Source organism: Maylandia zebra, linkage group LG2 (assembly GCF_041146795.1).
Source record: "Maylandia zebra isolate NMK-2024a linkage group LG2, Mzebra_GT3a, whole genome shotgun sequence".
NCBI lineage: Eukaryota > Metazoa > Chordata > Actinopteri > Cichliformes > Cichlidae > Maylandia > Maylandia zebra.
Genome location: NC_135168.1, coordinates 38,900,597 through 38,927,431, shown reverse-complemented (window position 1 = coordinate 38,927,431; position 26,835 = coordinate 38,900,597).

The window sequence follows — 26,835 nt, the reverse complement described above, 5'->3', positions numbered from 1 at the left end:
TTTGATGGCTTCCGAGCATGGACAGCTCGCTTTAACTCACACCACAGATTTCAATAATATTCAGGTCTGGGGACTGAGATGGCCGTTCCAGAACGTTGTACTTGTTCCTCTGCATGATTGCCTTAGTGGATTTTGAGCAGTGTTTCGGGTCGTTGTCTTGTTGAAAGATCCAGCCCGGGCGCAGCTTCAGCTTTGTCACCGATTCCTGGACATTGGTCTTCAGAATCTGCTGATACTGAGTGGAATCCATGTGTCCCTCAACTTTGACAAGATTCCCAGTCCCTGCACTGGCCACACAGCCCCACAGCATAATGGAACCACCACCATATTTTACTGTAGGTAGCAGGTGTTTTTCTTGGAATGCTGTTTTCTTTTTCCTCCATGCATAACGCCTTGTTATGCCCAAATAACTCCGTTTTTGTTTCATCAGTCCACAGCACCTTATTCCTGATCCTGAATGAAGCTGGCTTGTCCAAATGTGCTTTAGCAAACCTCAAGCGGCTCTGTTTGTGCTGTGGGCAGAGAAAAGGCTTCCTCTGCATCACTCTCATACACAGCATCTCCTTGTGTAAAGTGCGCCGAATGGTTGAATAATGCACAGTGACTCCATCTGCTGCAAGATGATGTTGTAGGTCTTTGGTGCTGGACTGGCGATTGACTCTTACTGTTATCACCATTCGTCGCTTCTATCTATCCGAGATTTTTCTTGGTCTGCCACTTTGAGCCTTACTGAGCCTGTGGTCTTCCATTTTCTCAATATGTTGCTAACTGTGGAAACAGACAGCTTAAATCTCTGAGACAGATTTCTGTATCCTTCCCCTAAACCATGATGGTGAACAATCTTTGTCTCCAGGTCATTTGAGAGTTGTTTTGAGACCCCCATGTTGCCACTCTTCAGAGAAAATTAAAAGAAGAGGGAAACTTACAGTTGACCCCCTTAAATACTCTTTCTCATTATTGGATTCACCTGTGTATGTAGGTCAGGGGTCGCTGAGCTTACCAAGCCAATTTGAGTTCCAATAATTAGTTCTAAAAAGGTTTTGGGATCAATAAAATGACAACAGTGCCCAAATTTATGCACCTGCCTGATTTTGTTTAAGCAATTATTGCACACTTTCTGCAAATCCAATAAATTTCATTTCACTTCTCAAATATCACTGTGTGTGTCTCCTATATGATATATTTAACTGACATTTTTTATTGTAACAACCAACGATTTATACAGGGAAATAATGACTATTAACAAGGTTGCCCAAACTTTTGCATCCCACTGTATATTAAGATAACATCAAAATAAAGCAAGATACAATGACGAACTTTACTCGACATGAAAATGTAGAAATGTAGTTTGAAGCTATTTCTGGTCCAAGCAGTTAGTGTGATCCCATTGCAAGATTTCTACCGTAGTTAATGATTTGCATCATATTCAAATTCATATTCAGTGACCTCCGCTGCCCAATTTTTCTTTCATTGTGCTACATTAGTATCTTGTCACCCATTTACAAGCTTTTCAGGACTGATTGTTAAACATTCAGATTTTAACAGAATCAGAACTTTTCCGGTCATGCAGCACCCTTGCCCTTTTAAAGTGCCTGTTTCAAGGTTTCACTTACCACCATGGATGATTTGAGAACATTAACAGTGTGACTTCAGGCAACAAGAAGCACGCGCTCACATGGATACACACTCCTGTTCTTTTTCTCAGACAATCCCACACAGATTCATACATTGGAGATGTGCGTCACTGGTATTCATGTGTGGGTAGGTTATGTTGCACACCATGCTAAATAGGATTATATTGCTTTTTTCTGCATGCACTCTCAGTTAAAACCCTCAACACATTTTAACTTTTGACACATTCACGCCCCTGTGCGAGTGTCCAGAGGCTCTATAGTTTCATTATAGCTCATATCATTAACATTTTGATTAGATAGCTCTTATTATCGTCTCTTGAGGCAGCTGTGCAATGTGATTATCTGCAGAATAAATCAGTGACACACTTTTGTTTGCCAGATTTTCTCTCATCACAAAGTATTACACATTTTGACAGACAATTAGAAGACCTCCCAGGGTTACCATGGGAACAACTTCTTTGAGAGTAGACAGGACAGGCGGGAGTGCTCAGGAGTAACATTTCCCAACAACTAGCCTTTCTGGATCACTTCAGCCCTGAGCAGCTGATGCATGCGTTAAATGTATATATGTGACTCCTATTTGCATAGCACAGCTGCCGTCCCAGGGTAGAGTGAAACAGATGTTCACTTTACTCAGGCTGAAAATGAAATAGAGGGGAAGAGCATTTTATTGGAAATCCCTCATGAATTTAGGGTGGAATCAGAGTGTCCTGCCATCAGATTCCCGAGTGAGGGGATGAACAGGACGACTGTGTGCTGTGCAATGAGAGTACTAAACAGAGATGGGAAAGGAAATTAGCAGAAAAAAAGTTAGTTGAACTGAAGGCAGTGAGGTACAGAGAAGAAGAGAATCTACAAGGGATGAAAATATTTGCATGAGGAGATAAAATGGACAGCGCGCAGTTCAGAAGACAAAAAGGAAAAAGAGATTAGATGACTTATTCGGGACTATCTAGTTCTCTCCTCTGAGGATCTCTGTGAAAAGCAGCATGTTTGAAGTGTCTGCATACGTGATATTCTGTCTGTCAGTGGGACGTGGAGCAGGAGGTGGTAGAACAGACACAAGGACAGATACACAGCATGAGGAGATGTGACTGCAAGGAGAAAGGAAAGGAGTGCTTGAAGTAGAGGAAATGTGACAAAAGAGGGCAGAATATTTATGCTCTCTTCTATACGAGGCCTCAGTAGGCACCAGCAAGGTCGGAGCATGAGAACAGGTTATTAAAAGAGCTAAAGCTTATCTCTTGCATTTGATTAGTAGTAAAAAAAAAAAAAAATCTGGGACGGGATAGAAAAATATAAAAAAGAGCAGGATGGGAAAGGACACAACAAAGGAATGTAATACATGAAAAATAAAAAAAATATAGAAACAGGCTCTGAGAAGAGAACAGCTGCCTAAACATTGGTGAGATATTAAAGCTGAGAAGTGGCACCTCCACAGCTACGTCGTTCGCTGGCCTTTTCACGCCATTGTGAGGAGAAAGGACAGGCCTGAGCTTCTGGCCGGCTAATGGGCAAACAGAGGCCTGACAGTTTCTCAGTTTAACAGGACAATCTGGACTCAGTGTGTTGGCTCCCAGGCTCCTTTGTGTGTGTGTGTGTGTGTGTGTGTGTGTGTGTGTGTGTGTGTGTGTGTGTGTGTGTGTGTGTGTGTGTGTGTGTGTGTGTTTGCATTTGGAACATATCCAGCTTTCACCGAACCCCCGGAAAACTCGGCTCATTGGCTAACCTAGCTGTTGCCATGGGAGACAGCCGATTGGGTCTGGGAGAGTAAACAGTAGGACGATGAGAATAGCCAAAGCGAGGGTCAAAGGTCATCAGGGTGGATACATATGAGCGGTGCAGCTACATGCAGAGGAATCACATATAACACAGTGTAAATACTGTAATGAATTCATAGATGTCTTTTATGAGAACGTTAATCTCAGGTTGTGTGTGTGTGTGTTTATGTGTGTTTATGCGTGATATTGATGAGAGAGCACTGCATGTGTACGCTGTTCATCTTGGCAGGCTTTCATGTAGCATGTGTAAAGATACTGCTCTATTGGTCCCTTTCTATTTGAAAGATTAGTGACAGCTACAGCTCATGTTTATTTATACGGCTGATACATACAGAGACAGCAGGTGAGGGCTGGTACACTGCACACAAACAGCCATGGGCATTTATTAGCTCACAGTTAGCGTGGCTTCATAAAGGCACAGAAGGAGACTGTCTTTTCTCTTAGTGAGCGCTGTGCTTTAACATATTTAAGGGATTTTGAAAAAAACCCAAAAACAAAAAAACAATCACAGTAAGTGAGATATGACTCAGTTTGTACTGATCACGTGTGGCATGTTTGTGTGCACTGTAGGTGTGTTTCTTTTGCCAGAGCTGCTCCCATCCCCCTCTGAGAACAGTGGAGGAAGGCCATTTCTGTGCTGTTTAAACTGTAAACACATAGGAACTATGCCTAACTTCCTCCATCATAGCAGACATACAGGGCCAATTTAATACAATTTTAGTACTGAGCAAAGGTCTTAAGCTACCCATCCTATTTTTATATTTTGCTTCCAAGGAGCCTGACTTACTTGTACATTCTTAAAGTACTCTTGAGTAATAATTTTCCATGCTTTCTGAACATTTTTAAAAGTGTTTTATTGGACACCTTTTCTTTCCCATGGTTCGGAGCTGAATTTCAGCCAATGATGTTGAGGATAGGGATGCACCGATACCACTTTTTTGGAAATGAGTACGAGTACAAATACTAGCATTTCAGTACTCGCCGATACCGATACCGAGTACTTAATAAAAACATGATTTAAATTTGCAGGTAACAGCTTTAGTCCTATAATTTAACAAAAAACAAACAAACACGGGACTAGTTTGGAATTAAGAACATTTATTTAAAATGAAAAGCATGCAACATATTACATTATAAATAATTATAAAAAAAAACAACATTTAATTTTAAATTTGTTCGTCTGTTTCTCTGTTTAGAAGTCTCACTAGCACAGTCACAGCTGGGATGACATCAGAGGCTAGTGCGTCGTAGCTGCTCACTTTTTTTAGTTAGTTCCTCAAAGGGGGCGCCTGTGATTAACCCCTTACATGCCGCTCAAACATAGACAGGTCTCAGACCGTGATATCGGTCCTCGGTATCGGGGGACTTTTAACAAGTACGAGTACTTTAGAAAATGTGGTATCGAGGCCGATACCCGATACCGGTATCGGTGCATCCCTAGTTGAGGATATTGTCAAAATTGACTGAATAATAAACTGAGAAAAGTATCAACAGATACTTTCAACACCATCCCAAACACACTGTCAGTACAATGGACTGGTCTCCCCACAGCCTGGCCCTCAACATTACTGAAGCAGTGTGGGATGATGCAGTCACAGAGTTCGGGCTGTGTTAAAGAATAATGGTGGTTGTACCAAGTATCCACTTTCAAGCTTATTAGAATTGTACAAACTTGTATGTGTGTTTACCATATTTCCAGTTATGCTTGCACGTTTCAGCAGAAACATGTCAACACACTTTCACGCAGTACTGCACTATCAAAGGGAAATTCCAGTGAAATATAACTTGTGTTCCTCATTTGATTACTGCTCTGCATCTTGCCAGTCTCCACAGTTTTCTGTCATAATAAAGCATAAAAAGCTTATTTCCTAATTTCATAGATGACAGCAAGTGAATGCTATAAACTCGGCCATAGAGTTTTAGCTCTCATTATTTCCTTATTTTGATAAACCTGTTTGGTAAACCATCATGAACCCACAGTTCATGATGATATTTCAGCAATACGGTCGTGTATTTTGGTCTGAACTGCATAGCTACGTTCCTGTATCTCATTAGCATAATGAATGCAATGTTATTATTAGCAATGGAAATGACCGACGAAACCGTAACTCGTGTGATATGAAACTGGAATTTCCTCCCAACTTTAAGATGAGGAAATCTCAAAATAAAAAAATAAAGTTAATATGTGATTCTGAATAAAAGAAGAACACAACGCAAAAGCACTGTTTGCAAGAAAAGGAACAAGCTGTTGGTTTTGTGTCTGAACAGTAGCGCTCACGCACAGTGTTTACGTGCTGCTGTGTTTGGAATTATACTTCATATGCACACCATCTATCTACACAGTGCATGTCATAATCACACACCTCTCATTCTATACTGAACAAAAAGCTTCTGTGTCCTCTCCTGCTTTAACTTCCTCATCCTCGATGGAACAACTGCCGCGTGCTGGCACGAATTTACATTAAATGCTGCAGAAAACAGATTTCTTCATTCACATAATGTTATGGATATTACAGATCAGTTAAGACTTTATATAATGTGACAACTTGAGTGTTAATGATACTGAACTTTTGCAACAGGTAGCAGATCTTCCTTACCCCCGTTACCTTGCTCATCAACAGCTTCCCTATTATATGTTAGCTAGACATGCAGTTATCACAGTTATCTCCAAAGCCTGTTTTCCAAATCTACACATTTTCTACTATGCACTAAGCTGACTAGGTAAACTGTGGCACTAGACTGGATAGCACATACGAGGTCGGTTGAAAGTAACACCAAGAAGCGCTGCAGGCATATGCTCTGTCTCACTCCGCTGTCTCCCTCAGTGGGAGGGCCGACTATCGCAAACCCAAATACTTCTGCATGTGAGTATGCACACCTACCGCTTTCCAGCCCTGCAGGCACAGACATTTGCTATCTATAAAAACAATCTTTCCTCTTTAATTCAAGCTCAGCAGAGACTTGTGCTCCAAATATCAATGATAAAGGATTCACGGAGCAATCATTCGCTTCATCCTATGGATAGTTATACAAAGCCTTGTGAAGGATATGGGAGTGTTTTATTATGCACAAGAGGAAGCTCAATACTCCATCTGTCACACATAATTCCCAAACCATTATGAGTCCTCCCACGAGCAAACATCCATGTATAAATAGGAAGACTCTTATCTCCTAGAAAAGATGTGATTATGAGTGAGGTGGGAGACCATAAAGCGGAGATTTAATAGGCGGAGGCTGTTCTTTTAATGTACCTGCTGCTGCAGAGACCCACATCCATCAGATACTCTTTAAATTCTCTCACACAATGACAGGAAATAGGCTCGTTCAAGCTTACAGAGGATCCACATAAAATCAAATTACTGAATATAATACTCTCTATTTTTGTCTCTCTCATTCCTCTCTCCCCCCAAATTCTAAGCTCTCTTATCCACAAAGACGGCTTTTTTGTGAAGATTTTGAGTAGTTCTTCCAATCGGGAAATGTGTCAAGCAAAACAAGTCATATATTTTTTTGTTTGTGTCACAGAAAAAAAGACAGAAGTCATTTTTGAACACAAAAATGAAGCAAAGTGACAAAAAAGGAAGGATTTTTTTTTAGAATGAAAACATTCAGTTAAATTGCATAACAGCATGAGGAATGATGAGCAATACCATTAACAAATCAGCAGTGCCAGCAATTTGCATTAATATTCGTGCTGGCTTTATCATTACTTAGAGTGTAATGCTTTTTCTCTCTTTTCCTCCTTCTGACTTGCCCATTTTCACTGGCTGTATCCCAATTCAGGGTCTGCAGCCTTAAAGGCCGCATTTTAAGGCCGATTACGTCACCGCGACGCGACGAAGGCTGTCCCAATTCGAAGGCTGCTCGAAATGCGGCCCTCAAATGCGTCCTTCCTGAATATTAAGGACGTGGCGTGACTTCGTGGCCCAACATATCCCAGAATGCATAGCGCGGCGGTGGGTGTGGATAATTTTGCCGAAAAAAACGTCGGATGAGGGGCGCCCAAAGAATAAACTTTAAGTACTGAATATTATGTCACTTATTTATGTGCAAATGTTTAATAACGAAGAAAATTAAAACATTACTGTTGGCCACATGTCGGCAGAATTATGTAACATTAGTGACGTTTGTACTAACTTGGTTTTAAAGCCTTTACTTTAAAATATACGCCGTTCAATAGCTGAGCTTAATCTTACAGAGAATGATCAAAGCTCATGTAGAAACAAACAAACAAATGAACAAAAGATTTTCTCCTTCATTTCTGTCAAACAAAGCTGTATGAAACGTTTCCAGCTGTTAGTATCATGGTTGCTAGGCAACCTGGGCAGCGCAACGGAGGCTAGACCGTCCCATTTCACAAGCCTCGCACTTCCGGCCCTAGCGGTCTTTAAGTACGCGGCCCTTGAGGATCGTTGAGGCTGCGTACTTTAAGGCTGCAGACCCTGAATTGGGATACAGTCTTGTCATTGGACTGGGAAGCACAGGTGTTACCAATTAAACCAGGTCAACAGGCTGAAAACTTGCTTCAATTTGAGATACGTGGGGCTCAGTCTCAAATTGTCCTCATGTGTGGACATCAGCTCTCTCTCATTAAGTGAATATACACGGGCCAAAAAAATCAAAGGAACACTTTTTAATCAGAGAAATCAGAGAAAATTAGTTACATGTTAAGTTGCAGAGAGGGGTTTGTTAATCCACTTCAGCTGGTTTGGTGTTATGACATTAACAATAGAATAGAATAAAATAGAATAGAATAGAATAGCTCTTTATTGTCACTGTTGCAAGAACAATAAAATAGGTGCACTAGGCGGGAAACAATGAGACAACACCCAAAACAGGAATGGCTTTACTGGTGGAGAATAATGACATTTTTCCCTCCACATTTTTTTCTGACTGTTTTTATCACTAGTTTTGCATTTGGCTACAGTCAGTGTGTCAGTACTGGTAACATGAGGAGATACTGAAACTCTACAGAGATTGCACAGGTGGTTCAACTCCTTCGTGAAGGCACATCAGTATGTGCCACTCCCACAAGGTTTACTGTGTTTCCCAACACAGTCCTAACAGCATGAAGGATAGATAGATAGATAGATAGATAGATAGATAGATAGATAGATAGATAGATAGATAGATAGATAGATAGATAGATAGATAGATAGATAGATAGATAGATAGATAGATAGATAGATAGATAGATAGATAGATAGTCATCCATAGATAGATGCAATCTGACTTCAAAAACTGAACGTTTTATAATATTTTTTTAGTCCATAAAGCTTTGCAAAAGATTAGCAGATGCATGAGCTGTGCCGTTGAGGTGTTCCTTGTAATTTATTCAGTGTGGTTTCTGTGCAGACTGTGATTGCTGAAGTAGCTGGAGGTGTTATTTCTACCTGAGTTTCATCTTATTTCCCCAATTTATTTCTTGAAAACATTACCAAGGTCCTGTTACAATTATAGCGAGGTGTCCTCTTTCTTTGGTTTCTATAATTGCCTTTTTGTCTTCCATAAGAGGCTTCATTAGAGGAGAGGCAACACCCAGTCTCACCCACACATAATGAGTATTCCCCTGGATCTTATTTGGCCTCTTATACTGGAAATCAATGAGGGCCGAGAGAAAAATTACAGAGGACTCTTACGCTGATCAGCCAGCAGTTAAAGACAAAATTTGTAGTCATTATTTACCCATTAGATTCACATCGAGACATGCGGGGAGCAAAGGAGGCAACACGCCAGCTCCAGTAGGCTATCACAGGCAAAGTGGGAGTAATGATGGGAGGAGAAAAAATTTAAATTGGCCTGTCGAAGAGAAAAAGAGAAGAGAGGAGGCAATGATAGAACAGTGGAGAAGTAAGTATTTATCCTGTCATATCAGAAAGGACCCTCCGTCCCCAGCACCTCTTCTGCTAAGCGAATCCATGATTTAAATTCAAACAGTGGGATATTCTAAACTGAGATTCGTAACTTTTATTTTGAAGAACACAATTTAAATAGAGCTCATCTCAGTGTGTTTGCAGTGTGGTAACGGATTTAGAAGTGTAAAGACGGCTGTGTCATAATGTGATTTGGCCAGTCTCCTATCAATAGTATTTTACAGACAAAGAGAAGCCACACCACCCATACTTCCCCTTCCACTCTCATTCCTCCTTCCTCCCCCAATGCCGGTAGTCATTTCTCAACTATCCATTAACTGCGCCAAATAGATGCCTGGAGGAGGAGAGGAAAAGGTCCTCACTCTGTTAAAGAGATTTTCTGAGAGATGGAAGGACATGGAGAGAGGCAGCGAGGGAGAGTTCACTAACAATGAGCGGGCACGAAAGAAAAGGGGAGTGAAGAGCGAGAGAGGATGAAATGGCTTTAAAATGATAGTTTGGAGAAAAACAGGAGAGGGTGGATGGATGGCATTCAACATGACATAGAAAGTATCCGGCGACCTACTTCTGCCATCTCATTCGTTATGTTCCTCTTGGCCATTTCCCTGTTACTGGTTACCAATTAACTTACCGTATCCCCTCACATTCACTATGCATGAGATGACACCAGCAGTAAAAGCATATAGCACTTTGTTATCCAAAAGGAGAAATACAGCTATTCTTCTACAGAAGAAAAGCGTGCTAGATATTATGAGGTAGGGGAAGTCCTGCCCATTTTTCTCTGTTAGAAAAAAAATACAGTCTTTTAATATTTTTCTACAGTTAAAAAAAAGGGGAAGAAACACAACATGTGGGGGATTCTGTCTATAGTTTAAGCTAAGCTGGTCGTGCTGTGCTATTGTACTAAAAAGTTCCTCATGATGTGAACTGAGATAAAGCAACAAAGCTGTTGTTTGTATCCAAAGGCTAGAATTCAATGCATGAACAGCTTATATGAGACACTGATTGGGTGGTAAAGCCTGGAATACATTTTCCATCCTAATCAAGTCCGAACTATTTTTATTCCAGACCGGGGATGTCAAAGTCGTTTTACGTCGTGGACCACATACAGCCTAATTTGATCTTAGGTGGTCCGAACTAGTGAAACTACACGATAAATGTGTAAAATTACTGAAAATGTTTTGGCAGTTAATGCACAAATCATCCTATAATTGTAAAATATTAAGTTTTTCTGTTAGTTTTTTGTTTACTGTAGATTAATTGTTTAAAAAAAAAACACATTTATATAGCAGATAGTAGAAAAACAGGAACGTTTTTGCCAATTAACCTTTTATCTATTACTTAACAACTTTGATGTAGTAGCAGTGGTGGGGGTGGGGGGTATGAATAGGAAAAGCTTATGAAAATACAGTTAAAAGCTCAAAATCTATGCACTCTTTCACATTTTCCAAAGCCGTCCAATGGTCCATAGTAGAGTCTTTGCTGAGCCTATTCTGGCCCCCAGACCTTATGTTTGACTCCCCTGTTTTACACTAACTACACCTGGTTTATCATGTACCTCTCACTTTCAGCTTAAACACTGAAGTTTGAAGAACACTTTTATTTTATACTTTTATTAAAAAGTACTCTCTCGATTCCACGGGCTTAGGAAGCACTGGACTGCAAACAGGTCTGGAGGTTACAGTTATTGGTTTGAGGTACTGATGGGACATGAAATCTGACTCTAAGAAGTCCACATGGAGTAAAGCATTAATGCCTGTGCAAGAGAAATAAATAAATCTTTTTAGGTATTTTCCAAATATTGGATATCTATAGGGTTTGCTACCGGGAAACAAAGTCAAAAACAAAGGAATAGACTAGTGTGACCTTAAATATGTTCGATCTTTCCTCCCCCTCAGTGCATTTTGAAGTCTGTCTTTCCACTGTGGTTTAGAGCATTATCAGTCAACATCAAACAGTGGTGCTGCTGAGTGTCATGTACTGATTTGTATATTTTTTTAAACTCTGTAAAAGAGACTACTACCAGTGGCAAAGCAGTCACAAAGCAATATTTTGACATGACCAGGGAGTAAAATAGGTCCTTCCTAGTTTAGTCAGTTGGTGCTTGTGGTGGAAATACACTACCTCCAAAGGTTTCTAGTCACTGGGGGAAGTTTCCAGTGGTATAGATGCGGTCTTAGTCTTTCATACTTGTCGCTGTCCTGTTAGGTGCTATTCCACCTGAGATGTTGAGGTCTGATGCTCCTGTGGTTATATGGGACGTAAATACATTAAGAAAAAACTCCTACAAGCGCAGAGTGAATTTATAGATCTGTCATGCATCAGAAACTGGGCCATAAGCACACCACTTCCCACCACAACGCTCTGGTAATCTTTGCAGCTCAATCTGCTGTCGCACATTCAAAGGTTTAACATTTAATAGTGACTAGTGAAATTCAGAGCAAGGCTCACTGATAATGTACATACATTTGAATGAACGTGTATCAACCAATGCAGTACAATAGAGTAAAAACATACTCATCAGACTCCTTGTTAAAAATATGTGCCACAGCTACAGCCTGCAGCATCTGGGTGTTTGAAAAGAGGGCTTTCTGCTGGTGGACGGCCAGCGCGAGACGGTGGAGAATGGCCTCAATCTAGATGTAGATCTGGGTTCAGACTCCAGACAGAGGCAGTCTGTCTGCCTTTGTGGCCCCCAGTGCTTTCAGCCTCGTCTGTGCTCTCAGACAGAGGTAATGAATGAGCTAAATGCTTTTAGGTCTCCTTAGTGTTTTGAGCTGTTGTCTAATTCCCCTTCAATAACCTTAAAACATTTCCTCTGGTCAAGCTTGTCTCGTTTTGTTATTATTTTATTTTTAAACACATACATTAGGACAAATCGATAATGGAAAACTGCAGTGTATTAACACAAAACACTGGGTTGAAGTTCAGGCTGTCAAAGCCAGGGTGCTATAATGATGTAAAGTAGTTTCAGCAACTGAGAAAGAGGTGGAAACACAGTCTGGCTTATACTGAAGCCCGGTGATGGACACTTTGTTTTCTTGTTTTTCTGTCCAGCTGGGATGAGGGCTTAACAGACGTGACAGCATAAACTGAAAAAAGGGTAAAACAGGGAAGCAGGTGGGCTTTTTAAATCACCATGAGCTTAGACCTCACAATAACAGATCACGCTTTAAGGGAGGGGAAACAGAAAGATGCTCCTTAAAAACTGAATTCACCTGGTTATTCTCAGCGGTACAGCGGATGAATTGCTGGGATTGTATTTTTTCCCCCGTGTGTGCATGTCTGCTCTAACTGCTCTGGCTTTGTTTGCAGTATATATCCCCCAAATAATCAAATATAATATATATATATGTGGAGGCTAAGCTGAAGGATATTGACCAGCTCTGTAACAGGGTCTCCTGGGTCATTGTAAGATAGAAGAAAAATTCATGGCTGACTCGCATGCGTTCATCATCCCTCTCTCTCCCCCTCCTGACTTTTACTCTCGCACATTCAGCCTCCTCTTTGTCTGCAAACCTCGCTGCTTCTCCTGTGCACATGTCCTTCCATACGCCCACATCTGAACATTTTTGTTCTTCTTCTTCCTCCCCAGTGGCCTTCAACCCCCACACCTCTTCTCTGCCGGAACAACAGTTATTACAACTCTAACTTTCCAGATGAGCAGAGATCAGTATTGACTTCCTATGACTCCATCTTCCTTGCTCGTCTCCCGTGAATTGCTCTGGTATATCATTAATTTGAAATTGAAATTTATGTTCAGTGTTTTGTTCTAGCGTAGAAAGCAGTGTGATGTTCACAGACGGGAGCCAGAAGTCAGGCTGGTGGATTTGGATACAAACCATATGACTTGGCCTGGTCTCCTGTTTTATGATTTAAGTCAGAGATTAGATGCAGATGATCATAAAAGCCTTACTTTTTTAATTTAATAAAGTGAAAATGATAAAATAGACAATGTTATGAAACTGTTGTATGGTTTAGAAGGACAAAAGACTGAGAATCAGGGGCAGATGGCAGCTGCAGGAATACGTCTATAATAGGCTTAATAACATTGACTGTGCCACTGAAACAATTATCAAATAACATGAAACCCTTTTTTAGTTGATTTCATAGGTAACACTTTAAATTACAATGTAATTATATTTACTTACAAATACTTGGTCAAATCAAATACATTGAAAATCCATTTAATTACATGGAAATTACAATCCTTATTTGTAGGCTGTATTATAAAAGGCTACCAAGACTTTTGGCCATCATTAAGATATTTGCACATCAAAATTCTTCCATCTTATCTTGTGATAATGGTTCTTTCTTCACTTTCACAAGATGGTTGCAGCTGATCGTGACACTCCACATCTAATAATCAGGCAGTGTGTGTTTGAAAAACTCCCTGTGACAGAGTCCTTAATGATTTGGAGCTATTTGAATGTACACGTCAGCTTTAACGTGTAGGTTGATTCATCAAGAGTCGCAGAGCCACCTCCATCTACTGCACCCCTCCTGCACTTGCCTATTATCATGCTAATGTTCTGGAATGAGATTAGATCGCTGTCTCACTTTGGTCAGATCAAGCAATCCTATAGTAATACCGTACTAGACAAAGCCGCTGTATTGCTATTGAACTTCAATGCACCACTGACAGAGGATAAATGAGGCAGATCCAAGCAGCCAACAGCCTGTTTGGTAATCATCCCATCTTTCAAATGATTTATAACCACTTTGCATTGGGTACTTCTTTATAGATGCAGCTGATGATTCTTTTTATGGTCTTCTTCAGTGTAGATGAACAACAACAGCGTTTGTAGGGTGAGAATAGAAATCCACGGTTACTCCCTTATTTCCATATCTGGTATTTAAGTCTGACGTTATTAGCCCTTTTTGGGTCCAACCTCCGCTTCAGGTCCCAAAGGCAAACAAACACTGCGGCGTCACTGCGAGTTAAAAACTGTCTAAATTCTTTCATCTTTAATAAAATGATCAGTGAGGCTGCTCTACCAGGTGTAACAATTAAGTTTAACATTCAGGCATCAATGAAAACAGGATTTATGACGTTTAACAGAGTTAGAAGTTAGCATGGAGTTAGCTTGCTAGTTTCCACCTAAAGATGACATACTGACTGAGGGATTTCTGAAAAATGTAAAAGTACAGCTCTGCTATCACTCCTGACGTAAATGAAGACAGAAAACCAAACAGCAGTGATTTTTGTAGGGTTATTAAAGTTGGGCTAGCTGGTATATGATGACGTGCTATGTGGTGGCTAGCCACACAGCTATGTTAGCATAATATAAACACAGTGAAGCTGGAGGATGAGTGCTAACCTTTTTCTACTCAAAAAAAGTTAACGTGAGGGTTCCCGATGGTTAGGGACAAATGCAATCACATGGCAGGATGTTGTAAACAGACCAAACTTCATTCAGGAGAACAACTGAGATAATCCAGCCACAATACAAGGTTAGTCATTAATATACTGCTGCATGGGCTGGGCTGTAGTTACATCATAAGGTTTTAAAAACTGAGCTTTAAAATGAATAGTGGTAATAAAAACTGAGAAAGGCCGAAAGTGATCACTGACTGTTTTTAGGGGCTTGTTCAGATTAAATAGAACAAGATACAAAGCATTAAAACACTTTGGACCCAGAAACAGGGTTCATACTTCATCACTTCAAGACCGGATTGGATCCACTGCAGTGGATTGATTCAGCACACTTAGCCGGGTTTGGAACCGTCATTAGAAGCACACTATCTTGTGTCTCAATGAGACTGGGTTTGTCTCCTCCCAGTCTTGAACTGGGGATCTTTCACATGTTAGGCGAATGTGTTGACCACAAATGATTCATCTTGTTTAACACTGCATATTTCCCACCTTACACACACCTACGCGAATATAAAAGGGGATTTTTGCATGCACTGGAGAGACCCTAACACAGGTCTGAGATGTAAATAATAAAAAAAGACAACAAGCAAATGATGGCGAGACAACATCTTATGATCTCACAGTTAATAGAATAAAGACATAATGTTGCTGATTTAATTTAATCTGACTACAATTATCATTATGCCCATAATGATGTCATCAGTAGTGCTTCTTAGCCTATAGGTTTGGGGAATGTGAAAAGCTTTGTCCTTGAAGGTGTGTGGGTGTGTGCGTGGACGACCATACACCGGAAATGTCAACCTAATGAACTTCAGTCTGATGATGACAAATTGGAGTGGAAACACACCCCTCTGCACAATGAGATTACTTAAGCATTGTAAGTGAAGTCACATTTAACGGGCTTGTGAAGGTAATAAGGAAGTCATACAGTCATTTAGACATAATGACATGAAATATGGACATTGTGACATCCCGTGAATACATTCAGGAGCATTATTATGCTTATTTCTCGTCTTTGAGTAGAATTATACTCTGAAGTTGGTAGATACTTTTAAAAATAAAATAAATCTAAATGTGCTATACATACAGAAAAGTAAAGAGAACAGCTACAGAGTCCTGCCCTCTCTCACGTGGAGCTCATGTTTCTTGTTAAATTATGTGTTTTCACAGCATAATTACAGAATTTGTTCAGAAAATACTGAAAACCTACCAAGTGTAAATATATATTATGTAATAAATCACACAGGAGTTGTTGCAATTACTAAAACATTTTGTAATTTTGATTTTAAAAAAAATTAAATAAATAACTAAAATGCCCTGCTGGGTGTGCAGTCTGTTATGTTTTGTCTCAGTTCTCAGGAACTTTGGGTGCCTCAGCAATAATTTCCACAGCAAAACATGTTATATTTATATATTGTGCTGGAAATAATGAGAACAAAGCCGCTCTCAGTTTTCACTTCTCACTTCCTCTGTCTGTGACCTGACGTGGTCCTTTCTTTCAATGGCCAGACTGTGGTCACTTACTGACTCTGTACACAGCTTATTGCTGTCTCTCTCTCTCTCTGTCTCCCTGATGGAGGAGGAGACCTTCTATCCCAGATCATGCAATGAATCACTCAGAAGCACAATCATCCTAAATCACACACTATAAATCTCTCTGTCTTCCTTTTCACAAACACACAGACACACACAGAGCAGGTTTCTTGTTGAGTTGGTGCAACATGGTGGCTTTCTCCAGTCTATAATAAGTGTCTGCAGCCTCCAGGCCTGCAGAGCTCCCGCCATGCATCACGGAGGAGTACATGTTGTGCTTGTGTGGCTTTGTTTTTGCATTCATAAATAAAGTAACTATTAATAGTTCATGTGCTGCCATTGTTCTAATGAATACTTTCAATCTGTCTGCGTGTATTAATGTTATCCTGTGTAGCACTATCTACAGATTCATACTGGTCTTATCTGTCAATTTGTAAAATGAGCCACCCGTTTAAGGAGGAATGCTGTTTCCAAGTAGCCTGAACGAGCGTTGTTGTTCTTTAAAATTAAAGCCCACTTTTGGGAATTGTTTCATGATTGAGCTGAAAGAGAGGGAGAGCAAGGGAGCAGAGGCTAGTTATCCACTTGCTGATGTGGGGCATTGTGTAGAGAGCAGGAGATAGCGGAGAATTATCTTTCACCCTAGTACAGCGCTACCAGCTGTCTCCCAAGCCCCAGGAATGAAGACAGATAGCAGTGAATGGCTACGATCAGCAGGAGCGGGAATTCATTTGCTACTGTAAGAGAGAGAAATGGAAGAGAAAGAGACTGTGTGTGTGTGTGCGTGCGTGCGTGTGTGTGTGTGTGTGTGTGTGTGTGTGTGTGTGTGTGTGTGTGTGTGTGACGCATGTTGCGGGAACATAAATTTGTTTACACAGTCACAGTGTGGGGACCCACTTCCCCTTTCAAAATGAAATGTAAGTCAATATAATGTCCTGTGAAGTAATGAAAATAACATTTTCTGTGTGTGTGTATATGAGTGTGGACATATATTTGTGTGCGTGGTCAAGCTGTAGAGCAGTGATAGAGAGGAGTGAGCCATGCCGCTTTCACAGACCATTTCACCAGTTACACCTCAAAGATAGAGGCAACACTTCATATGGTTTAAGATACTCAGGATACTAGATGATGCAACAGTAATGACTGTGGGGTTGAAATTGTTGCACTACTGCTGGAAAAACCATATTAAGTAAGCATTAGCTTGTTTTCCCTTGAAACATATCCCTGTGTTTTATTTGGATGTTGTCATTAATACAATGCCAATGACTTCTATGAATACTAGGTGTGTACTTACTTTAGTGGTATGGGTATGTTTTCTCAACCAGTTGAGAAATGAAGATCACAACATCTGACTGTGTCTTCATCTGCAAGTATGATTTGAGATGCTAAAACAGCAAATGATGAGTGTTGATTTCATTTTTAGGGGTCTCATCTGTGTTTAGTCAATTAATGAGCAAACACCATTTTTAGCATTGCTAGGGATCATACATCAAAGTAAATCCGTTGGGCATCTTTCTTTGCCTTTAGACAACAATTCTGATGGCAAAAGAGCCAAACGGGACAGGCAAAAAAAAAAAAAAAAAAAAAAAAAAAAACACTTACGATGTAACTACAGCCCAGCCCATGCAGCAGTATATTAATGACTAACCTCGTATTGTGGATGGATTATCTCAGCTTTTCTCCTGACTTAAGTTTGGTCCGTTTACAGCATCCTGCCATGCAATTGCATTTGTTACTAACCATAGGGAACCCTCATCTTAACTGTTATCAAGTGGAAAAAAGTTAGCGTTCATCCACCAGCTTCACTGTGTTTATATTATGCTAACATAGCTGTGTTGCCAGCAGGGATGGGCAGTAACGCGTTACTTGTAAAAAGTAATCGGATTACAGTAACACGTAACTTGTAACGCGTTACTGTAATCCGATTACTTTTTTCAAGTAACGATTAAAGTAAGGGATTACTATTGCAAAAACGGTAATTAGATTACCGTTACTTTCCCGTAGGAACGCTGCGTTACTAAAACCGTGATTTTCTTGCGAGAATGTCTCATGACAGTGACGTAAGCGAGTGCGACGTTCGTGACAACAGCTGTGTGCAGATCAACAATGGATAATATATCGAGTGCAGGAGAGAGTGTGAGCGCGCAGCGTTTAAAGCGTGGAAGTACTGACCTTACTTTAAGTTTGATTCCATAAAAAGTGACAAAAACATTAGCGTCTGTTGTGCGTGGGTAGAAAATTTCTTTTTACAGCAAAAAAAAAAAAAAAAAAAAAACCCCTAAACTTCCAAGCAAGCACCGAGTGCGCAACGACGTAATGGGAAATTCACAGAGAAACTCGCGGATTCTTCCACTGACCACTGCGGCACACCCGCACCAGGGTAAACCTCCGCCTACGCCAATCCTGCTTTACAGGTGAAAATAGAGCAACAGGACCGCTAGTCTTTGACTTTATTTATTTTCTGCTGTGTTTTACTTGCATCTATTTGAAAGACTGGGTGTAAACACAAAAAAATATATATATATTTTATGTGCTGGAATGTGCAGAAAATAGGTTTAAATATTAAACAAATTTCTTCCAGTCAGAGAATGTTGCATATAATTACATTTTTGCTTGATGCATAAAGTTAAAAAATAAAACTAATAAAACAAGTTTTAAAAAGGGACCTTTCCATTTGATTACATTTTGTATGATGGATTGTAGAAAAAAAATCTATCACTTTATCACCTATTCAGGTTGTAAATCGTGTTTTTAAAAAGTAACTGGTCGCCAGCGATCACTTAGCACATCGTTATATACCAGCTAGCCAAACTTCAGTAACGCTACAAACATCACTGCTGTTTACTTTCCTGTCTTCATTTACGTCGGGAGTGATAGCAATGCTGTACGTCTTAATTTTTTCAGAAATCTCTCAGTCAGAACAGAATATTATATTTAGATGGAAACTAGCGAGTTAACTCCCTGCTAACTTCTAACTCTGTTAAATTTAATAAATTCCATTTTCATGGATGCCTGGATGTTAAACTTAATTGTTACACCTGGTAGAGCAGCCACACTGATCATTTTTTTACAGATGAAAGCAAAAAAGCCCAAGCAAAAAAAAAAAAAAAAAAAAAAACAAGGAGCACCAGAGTCCAAAAAACGCAGGAAAGCATATCAAAAACAAAACGAAACCAGAGCTCACCAAGAGTCTACAAAAAGTCCAGGGGGCCGACCGTGCACATGGCAACGGTGGCGACGTGCGAACAGTTCTGGAGGCCGACCGTGCACATGGCGACGGCGGGCAAACAGTTCTGGAGGCCGACTGTGCGGACGGCAACGGCGGCGAGGAAGCAGTTCTGGGGTCCGACCGTGCGGACGGCAACGGCGGCGAGGAAGCAGTTCTGGGGTCCGACCGTGCGGACGGCAACGGCGGCGAGGAAGCAGTTCTGGGTTCCGACCGTGCGGACGGCAACGGCGGCGGGAATGCAAGCCTGGAGGCCGGCCACGCGGAAGGCAGTGGCGGCGTTCAGGAGGGCGTCCACGGTGGCGGAGATGCCCAACAAGCGGCCAGGCAGATGACCGACGATGTGGAGGTGGTAGTAGGGGACCTGAAGGCTGCGTGGCCCCTGCAGCCCCAGGTGAAGCGGAGGCTGGACCAGACGAGGCGGACGCTGAAGCGGAGGCTGGACCAGACGAGGCGGACGCTGAAGCGGAGGCTGGACCAGACGAGGCGGACGCTGAAGCGGAGGCTGGACCAGACGAGGCGGACGCTGAAGCGGAGGCTGGACCAGACGAGGCGGACGCTGATGAGGACACAGAGGCTGGACCAGGCGACGCTGATGAGGACACAGAGGCTGGACCAGGCGAGGATGAAGCAGTGGCTGGACCAGGCGAGGCGGATGAAGCAGTGGCTGGACCAGGCGAGGCGGATGAAGCAGACGCTGGACCAGGCGAGGCCGAAGACTCTGAGGCCGCAGCAGGCGAGGACGATGAAGCTGCAGCAGGCGAGGGCGATGAGACTGCAGCTGGCGATGAGACTGCAGCTGGCGATGAGACTGCAGCTGGCGATGAGACTGCAGCTGGCGATGAGACTGCAGCTGGCGATGAGACTGCAGCTGATGGCTGGACGGGCTCCTCGGGCCCCCCAGCTGACGAGGCAGAACGCTGGACGGGCTCCTCGGGCCCCCAGCAAAAACAGTCTCAGAACCAGTGGGCACTGGAGCCCCTGGCACACACAGAACAGAACCAGCAGGTGCGGAGACCTCTGGCAGGGACGCAACAGAACCAGCAGGGGCACGGGCCTCTGGCAGGAACGCAACAGGACCAGCAGGCGCACGGGCCTCTGGCAGGAACGCAACAGGACCAGCAGGCGCACGGGCCTCTGGCAGGGACGCAACAGGACCAGCAGGCGCACGGGCCTCTGGCAGGGACGCAACAGGACCAGCAGGCGCACGGGCCTCTGGCAGGGACAGAACAGGACCAGCAGGCGCACGGGCCTCTGGCAAACACATAGCAGACTTCAGCCGCCCAGAGCATTGACTCTGCTCAGGCAGTGACAGCCGGGTGCAGTCCTCAGCTGGGTTCCTAGCCTCCAGGGGTCCAGAGTAGGCTGAGGGCTGAAACTCAGCCTCTGGGGAGGCCCTGGAGCGCGTCACAGTCTCTGAACTGGCCAGCTTTTTAGGAATGATTACATTATCATGAGGTTTGTTGCTCTGCTTAGAACAAACTGATGAAACACAGTTCCTTTTAGATTGATTTGACTGAGCTTGTTGTACCGGGGTAGCAAGTGACACAGGGTGCAGGGCTAGTGGCTGCTGAACAGGAGGCTGAACTGAGGGTGACTGAAACAATGGTTGGGATGACGACGGTGGTGGAATTGGAGACTGAGCTTGAGGCCGGGCGGCTAACTGAGCTTGAGGCCGGGCGGCTAACTGAGCTTGAGGCCGGGCGGCTAACTGAGCTTGAGGCCGGGCGGCTAACTGAGCTTGAGGCCGGGCGGCTAACTGAGCTTGAGGCCGGGCGGCTAACTGAATAAACATAGCTCCAGAATAAACAGATCCAGACGGAACAGTCTTAACTCCTGGATCTGAAAAAACATCAGGCGCACAGTCTTCTGAACCAATGGGAAAATAGTCATTCTTAAAACGAAAACTCTTATTTTCCCGAACCGGAGAAACACGAGCTGTAGTGTTCATGTAGCTGGCGTTCGCAGCTTTGGGGGAAACAGTCTGTCTATCCCTTGACAAAAAAGGCGAATGAAGGGAGACTCTGTCACTCACCCTAGGCGGTTGTTTGAGCTGAATCCCAGGCTCCTGCTGGAGCTGTGAGTGCTGGCTGCGTGTTCGCTGCCTCCCTGTTGAAGAGGGAGCGGCGTTGGCGGAATGTGACGAGGGAGGACTCTGCTGTGGCTGCTCCTGCTATGATGTGGAAATGCTGGGTGAGTCAGGTGGCACGATAATAATCCCTAACATCTTGTAAAAGGCTTGTGCAGGCGTGAGCTGATTGCTTGCAGGCTCGTAGTAATCCTCCCGGGACCGGCTGGAGCGTTTTCTGCGAGACCTGGGCGTCCGCGGGGAGGAAGCAGACGAGTGGGGCGAAGGGTAGGCTGCCAGCGAGGAACGGCAGCACGGAGGCCCTCCAAGCGCTAGCCGAGTCCCGTCAAAACGGGAGCTGCGCTTCCACGGTGAGTCCGCTGGATCCATTACTGGTCGCGTCGTTCTGTCAAGGCTCTGTGTGCGGGCAGGCAGAGATGAGGATCCAAATGCAGGACTCGGAAAATGGAATGTAACTCAAAAAACCTCAGCTTTATTGCTGGCAGGAAAACAAACATAAAGTGAGGACGGACCACTGAGACCAAGAACACACAGGCAAAAACTGATGGTACGACGCGACACTGAGCATGGGAAAACACAGGGCTTATATACACAGGGTAGTAACGGGGGAATCGGCAACAGGAGGGAGACACAGCTGGGAGAGATCAGGGCTAACGAGACGGGGGAGCTAAGCTGCACACACTAACATAAGACAAAGACTTTCACAATAAAACAGGAAACATGAATTACTAAACAAGCATGCAGACTTTACACTGAGAGACAAACAGAATAACACATGGAATCTGAACTAAACTAAACGTGAGATATAACTGAGAACAAATCCTTAAGCACGGATAAACAGAAACAAGAAACTAATAATAATCATCATCATCACTACGAGAAGAAAACAATCCATGAAGCAGAAATAAACCAAAACATAATAAACTCAAAATACTGGGTCCAACGGACCCAGAACCGTGACAGACCTGCAGTAAAGTTTGTGCCCAGACACGCTTAATGACGTCAAACTTAAAGACCGGATTAAGTGAAAAAACAATTCCTTTAAAAAATATCTCTCACAGACAGTGAAATTTTGAAAGGCTGTCAGAAAATCTGGAGAACCTTTGCTCAAGACTAGAGATGGCACAATACCACTTTTTTATGTCCGATACCGATACCGATATCATAAATTTGGATATCTGCCGATACCGATATGAATCCGATATAGTGTTTTTTAATCAACAAAACTGTTTTTTTTTAAATATCTTGCTGAATTTTGTATAAGTTCATACTCAAGTTTAAAACAACAACTACACTAAAGCTATTCTGTTATACCTGTATGCAAAAAAAAATATTTCATAGTTCAGCAATACTGATCAATCTAATAAACTTAAACCTACACCATCCTCCCTATTCTGGTATTTTAAAGAGTACTTAGCATAAATATTAAGCAACCTAACTAATAGGGTTCCAACTCCTAGCAACAAAAATAAATAAATAAAAAATAGGGAACCACCCCTCACGCTCCACCTCATGATGCTTAATCGACGTAATCAACCTTAATTTGATGCAGTGTGAAAAAAAATGCACAGAAATCAATTATTTTTCAAGAAATATTAAATAGATTCAACATCTTTCTTCAACAAAATTGCAGACTGCACAGATGGTACCTTCCCAAAGGAAGTAACTTAATAGTTACTATATACAGTAATGGACTTCTATTCCTTTTACATCAAATTAAAACTTTGGGTGTAAGATTCAGATAATTATTTATTAAAAGCTAGACATTTTAAATGAGAATAAAGAAAAGTATGTCTTTGTGCCCCTTTTCCCTGTTAATGCCCTATCAGCCCCCCTGGCTAAACTTTGCTAGATCCGCCCCTGCACAGTTACCAGCGTCAGCTGTAGAAAAAGATCCTGGAGTAGAAATTAATATTAAATAAATTCTAACAACAGCTGATCAAGCTTAAACGTGCTGCTGTTGTTCAGCCGCTGGTTTCCTCTTTCTGGTGCAAAGTGGGCCAAAAGCAAACTAGAGACACGGACTCGCAACAGAAAAGCCGATCAGCTGATCGTTAAGCAGTTTCATGATTGAAGTAGCAACAAGAAGAGGCAGTCGCTCCATATATCGCTTGTTAAGCTTAACGCAGGAATGCTTTACAAACATTCAGAGATGGACTTACACACTTGCTTTACTTCTCTCGGGATAACTTTGTCGGAGATGAAATGCCGGGTTGCTAGCGAAGCTCCACATGCTATCCAGACCACCGACAGGTCCCGCATGCCACAGCCGCTCTATCACGTGATGCATACTGCTCCGACGTGCTAACGTTCTGAGGTGAGTTACGGCGTGTTGCAAGTTTTGTGAGGTGCTTTCGTGATATTTAATGGATCGGATTACATTTTTTATTTTTCTCCGATATCCGATCCAGTAATTTAGGTCAGTATCGGACCGATACCGATACGTAATATCGGATCGGTCCATCTCTACTCAAGACCACTTAAAAAATGGCAACAAGGTCAGACTCCTTTGAAGCAAAATATAAAGAGATGAGTGGTGCCTCAAGACTTTTCGACAGTTCTGTAGACAAATGTAATGCAGCCTTATGGCAAATGCTGCAAATGATTCTTAAACATTTCCAATGCAGTTCTTACCTTAAATGTCATGCTGCAACATTTTGTATCATCGTCCTCAATAATCCGTCTTGTAACTGAAATGTAATAGCATTGGAATTCTAATTAGACTGATTGTGTCAGTACTCTAAGCTCCTTTGTAAATGCAGCCCAGGGCCTTGGCAAAGATTCATATAGGCCATCTGGGCACATGCGAGGTGGAACTAATGCCATGTTTCTTTCGGCCTCTTGCCAAAAGACAATAAATGTTTATATTTTATGGTTTTTATGTCATTTTTCTAGAAGAGAAGCACCTTTGCTGCAGCTGCGTTGGTGTGTGACTTGGTGCTCGTGTGTGTATCAATAGGCAGTGAAAGATAAAATGTTTCCCCCATTCCCAGTAGAGTTTAATCCCCATTAAAACAGGAATGACACAGAACAGGAGATTAGGCAGTTATGCAATAATTGGAATGTCAAATAGGGAGATGCCCTTTCCCTACGCTTCCTTCACTTTTTTAACCCGAGGGACGTTTCACAAGGCAGAAATCTGCTGACTCATTAACGAAAGCAAGAGAATACTTCACACTATGAGAGTCTGTGCACGCACATGCTCATGCAAGTTCACGCACACACACATTTTCTGCTAGTAATCCCCCCAGCCCTGTCTTTCTGAGCCTCAAATCAAAACGAGCAGCCGCTGCAGAGAACACCGCAAAAACAGTTTGGCTCCCAGTTAGCTGTGGAAGTGGTGAACAATCGTCAGAAAACCGAGGCGGGAGCATTTGCTGAGAATTTGACACCTTACTTCTAACGCAGGCTCTCTGCGGTGACAAAGCTGGAGGCTAAAAATGAGAGAGCACCCAAATTTACGGGAAGGTGTGCACATTCGGTCGCATATTCTGTGGCACCTTAAAATCACATGTACAGAGAAGCACACGTGCGGGAACACAGGGGAGTATTTAAAGAAGCAACCTTACATCATGCACAGAAAGCAAATCCACTCTTATCACCCTCTCCCCCAATAACACAGCCATACTCCTGCCAGGATGAGTGGGTTTGAATAGTATTTTGGATAAGCTGCCCTGACTGATTGGTGTGGGCGGGCGGGTAGTAGTGGGCACGACATCTTCAAAGACTCATTGTTTAGTGACGCGTTGGGCACGAAAACAAATCTCCGAGATGAGGAGTATAACCCTTTGTGCTTCATCCACACATATATGTTTTTCCATAGAAGTATGACAGCTATGTTGTTATGTAATCAGCCATGTATTGAAGCTGTCACCATCTTCAGCTGGCTGCAAAGACGCTGTCTATACATAGATTCCCCTTTCTGTTCATCCAGCCTTCCCTGGGCCTACACGCTCTGACTCACCAGTGGCCTCTGTCTAATTCTGCAGCAGCGCTTACCGTGAAGATAGATGCTGTCACTGCTACACTTCAGAGTAGTTTGATAGGTTTGTTAAAGACCTTTTGTAGTCCTCAGTTTTTAGACTGTTTTTAAGGTAAGCAAATGTAGATGCTCTAACTACATCATCTCATAATGAGAAGGGAGTGAGAGGAACTGCAATGCACAGTTTGCAAATGCTGTTTCACTGATAGAGAATATTACTGAGGAAAGTGAATGAGAATGCTTGAACTAAATCACAGCGAAATGAGAAAGGAGTGAGAGGAAATGCAACGCAAGATTGGTAAACACAATTTCACAGCTCTTCACCATAGTAACTGCGCCGGTCTCTGCAGGCATGTGGGCCTTAGCTGGAAGCTGAGCGGAAATGACACAAACAAATGACTGAGCTGGCACAAATCTCAAGCATTTACTTTTGTAGTAGAATTTTCTTTTCTTGACTTTTGTTAATTTGCATTTCAAACTGTGGCCCGAGGATGTGGGCATTTCAGTAGCGACCATGTTTGTGCTGCATAAGAAATAACTGCAGAAATATGTTCTAAATAAAGCTATGGAGTAATATTGTTACATATCTGCTGCAGCTCATCTGCAATCTACATAATCACTGGGTCCAGCTTATTAAATGACAAACTATGTTAATAGCCCAATCAAAATGAACAAGATTAACTTCATCACTGTCGGGGGATGGCCACGGTGCTTTTAGCGCATATGGATTTCCCTTTAATATGAATCATATCACAGCCGTGAATGATAAGAGTGTGACGTGCTGAGGTGAATTCTGTATTTACCCTAAAGCAACATCTTTTATCACTGTACAAGTTGTTCCAGCATGTTCAACAAATACACCCACACGATATCGGGTGGGGTCCTTTTGTACCAACACACATGCAAAGACACACATCCGTGCCCACATTATGAGTTGGGAAAGACAGCTTCTGTTTCTTCAGGGAAACTCTTTGCAGCAGGCAAAATATCTTACTTTTTTCATCCTCCTCAGCTCCTCGTCATCCCCCCCACCTTAGCATCTTCCACTTCTTCTTCTTCTTTCCTGCTCAGCTTATTTCTCCTTTTCTTACTTCTCATGCACACTTAGACTCACGGTAACCATGGGTACTCTAACGATGGCACAAGTCAGATGAGTAACAACTGGGTGACAGTAAATTGCATGTGAAGTGTGCGTGCATATAAATGTGTGTGCTGCATCTGCTTTTAGGCGCGGTACAACAATGCTTGTGTGTTTCTTACAGGAGGATGTGACAGCAGTTCGCCGCTCGTCTGCAGAGGAACAAGACAAAGCGGTGTACAGCTGTGCTGCTGGCCTTGTG